The sequence below is a fragment of the Dendrobium catenatum genome, unplaced genomic scaffold, assembly GCF_001605985.2.
Source record: "Dendrobium catenatum unplaced genomic scaffold, ASM160598v2 original_scaffold_274346, whole genome shotgun sequence".
NCBI classification, from domain to species: domain Eukaryota; kingdom Viridiplantae; phylum Streptophyta; class Magnoliopsida; order Asparagales; family Orchidaceae; genus Dendrobium; species Dendrobium catenatum.
Genome location: NW_021592742.1, coordinates 1 through 3,514, shown reverse-complemented (window position 1 = coordinate 3,514; position 3,514 = coordinate 1). Strand labels below are relative to the sequence as shown.

The 3,514-nt window shown below is 38.1% G+C and overlaps 1 non-coding gene across 1 annotated transcript; it reads right to left on the bottom strand.

The window, feature by feature from the left end:
• Positions 1–1,625: 1,625 nt before the first annotated feature.
• Positions 1,626–1,834, bottom strand: LOC114579075. Its single transcript, XR_003699939.1, has one exon. It is a non-coding gene; the product is annotated as a small nucleolar RNA U3 (small nucleolar RNA).
• Positions 1,835–3,514: the final 1,680 nt, after the last annotated feature.

The following is a 3,514-nucleotide window of genomic DNA, read 5'->3' as shown; positions in this document are numbered from 1 at the left end:
CATAATTTATCTCAGTGATAATAGTGTTGATGAAAATTTTCTACCATGTTTTTGGGCCTTCAGCCTTGAAAAATGCTTATAGAATTTTGCTAATTTTTTTAATGACTCTCAATCGATCTCCAGCTACTTATGATTTTCAATCAATTAATCATATCAATGTTCTCAAACCTAGCGTCACGGTGGACATTTTTGGCACCGTAGTTCTCTCAATCCTAGCATCGTAGTGCTCATATTTATAGCACAGAAGCGCTTTAGTTCAACCAGCAAATTCAAAAATTCATATTTTTCTTTTAAAAAGTGTTTCATATCTTTGGGTTATTACACCAGCCACCGCTGTCCCACCGCCCTGAGAACAACTTTTTTAAATTTTATATTGCATTTACTTTACTTCAAATCACACAGCTCACATTGACTTGTTGGTTGAGAGCTTATGCTTCCAACTAAGAGGTCTTGGGTTCGAGTCTTTGTGTATGCGTTGTGTGTGTGAGTTTGCCTTAAATGGCCTAAATGTCAAAAAAAAAAAACTTTACTTCAAATCAAACAAAAAAAAAAGTTAAGTCATACATTCCTTTTACACTCATCCAAACAACTTTATATTTATGTAACACCATATTATTTTTACATTGTATTCATTTTACATTGAATTCCTTTTTCAGGAAACCAAACAACGCCCAAAAGGAAAAAAAAAAGCTATTAGAGCGTTGACATCAAACCAAACTTAAAAATGCATTTCCCCTTATGAGGGGGTGGCATATATAGAGTTATAAAATAGTTAGGCTTTATTTAGGATAATTTTTTTATTCCTTCCTAAAGCGAGGGGCGTCAGGACGATGGGTCTTCCAGCGCGAGCGACGATGCGCCTCTGCATGATTCTGCCAGTGGGACGCTCGGGTATACCAGCGCGAGCGACATCGTGCATCAACATGTCTGCAAATGGGACGCAGTACGGCCACGCGAGTTTGCTAGTGGCACACTCGAGTCTACCAGTGGGACGTGCGAGCAACGCGGTGCAACAACATGTCTGCCAATGGGATGCGATGCACTGGCGGGACGTGCGAGTGGCAGGTCATTTCTGAGTTAGCAAATTGAGATGGACACTACCCAATTTTTCAAACCGGTCGAGAATTTAAACTCGAACCCGACTAGTTTATTAACTGGGTCGACTCAAAATTGGATTTTCTTTGTCATATTTGGTTAGATTTTCAAGCCGTGTCATAAATTTACACCCCTGCACAGAAGTCATCCTCCGTAGTTAATGCCTAATATATTGTATTAATAATTTCTCTGGTTATTAAAAAGTACATTATTCGCAATATATACTTTCGACGCCTTAACACTCTTTCTATTTCCACCATAAAATCATATTTTATAATTCATATTTATTGTATTATATTAATCTCTTCCTCAATTATGAAGATTTCATTATTTGTAATATACATCTCGCAAAAGTGGAAATGATTTCAACTTGGCTAGGCCTGTAATTTTTTCATTTAGAGTTTTTCTATCTAAATTAAGCTCATTACTCAAAGTCTCCAATGAGCTTAATCTTTCTATATGTTTTACGGAATTTTCATTCAATACGATGATGATAAACTTTGTCACTTTTTTTTTCTATATTTTTTCTAGGTCTGTCAGATAGCTTCAAGGCCATCCGGTCGGTCGAGACCAACCGGAACGATCCTCTACTGCTTTGATCAACGATAGATCTCCACCGTCAATCACGCTCTAGCCGAGAAGCCACGTGTCATCAACCAGACCGCGTTGCTTGCCTAATTTATCGTTATAAATGTAGCAGTATGATCCTATAGAACAGATCCTGTTCAAGTAAGGTCGTATAAACTTGTCACCTTGAGCATGCAACAAGAAGTATTTTTTTATGATATTATGTTTCACAAAAGAGATTTTATAAGCTTCTAAGGGGTTTGCATAGCTTACATGAACTAAGTTCTAAATTCTAAAATCTATAAATTGAATGATTTTTTATAAATTAAAAGTAATACTATCAAGAAGTGGCAAACAAGTAATTGAGTACATCTATAAAGTGTTACCATTTTCATAATGTTCAATGTCTTGATCTACTTAAGGTCTTTGAGCCTAACAAATAAGAGCCCGCTCTGATACTAAATGAAAGTAGTTTGATGTTAATTGAAACTGCATGGTATACCTAAGACGGGGTGAATTGATGTGTATTAAAAAAATAATAAATTTTGTGTGGAAGGATTTCTAAATAAAAAAATAATTTATTTAAATTAAAAATAAATTAGAGTATGAAAAATAATAAGAACAGTTAAAAACCACTTTTTGTAAAACTTGTTCAAAAATAAAAATTTTTGTAAATAAAACTATTTTGAAATATAGTAAATTTTAAATTATTTTATCAAGAAAATTTTTTATTAAGAACACTAGCTTGTAGCATTAGATATTTTTCACAACTCACCAAACCATCACAGTAAAGAAATAAGACTAAAATTGAGCGAAATAATACAAAAATATTAATCATTTATAGTAGTTTTATTAACTTGACATATATTCACTTCTCGAGAATTTCACTAACTCTATCATTTTGCTTCCAACAAGATGGAAAAACCTCTCTCATTTTACAAGCAAGGCAGAGAAGCCATCACGCCACGTCACCTACTTGTGTACTGCGGTTGTGTACCCACTGTGTACTGGATGACGTGATACGCTTTAATTCGCCTCGGACATAGAATTGCGTCCGGTATCCACACATAATAATTTCTCCTCTCCTTCACGATTAGTGGAGGAACCCCATGATACTTTTCTCTTAAAAAAGCAACTTCTCCCTTAACCTCCTTGACTATATTCAAGTTTTCTTACCAAGACTCACTGGAGCTCCTCTCAAAGAGATTTTACAACAAAGTCAAGGATTAAGGAAATGGATCAGATAAAACAACCTTTGTGAATCCCTCGCCAAACATTTGATCCCTCCGAAAAGTTCTCTCAAAATGTCTCTTCAATCCCTCCCAAACTCTCTTTGCAATCTCTATTCAAAAGATTTGTAAAAACTCTCAAAAAGCTCTTAGGAAAACTCACAAGAAGCCTTAAAAGTGCTCTTAGATTTCTTGGTTATTGCTATTTATATGATCATTCCAAAAAAAAATACTAAAAAATTTGTTTATGAACATCGTCAGCCTTATCATATATTATATATTAGGGTGTCAATTTTCGGGTCACGGGTCGGGTTCGGGTCCGAACTCGGAACTGACCCGGGTTAACAACGGGTCACCCCATAACCCGCCCGGGTAGACAAAACGGGTCGAAAAACCGAACCGGACTTCCCGACCGCGGCGGGTTGTGCGGGTTGAACACGAACCCCGACCGGATAGGGTTTTGCTGGCGGACGGGCGGACAGCGGTGGGCGGGCTGGCGAGAGCGGAGGCAAGGCGCGAGGCCCGCGGCGGGCGCGCTTGGGCAGGCAGCCTGCGGGCAGGCGGGCTCACGCGGGCGCCTCTCCGCATGCGGGCTCCAGCGGCAGGGCAGCGCGGCGGCAGGC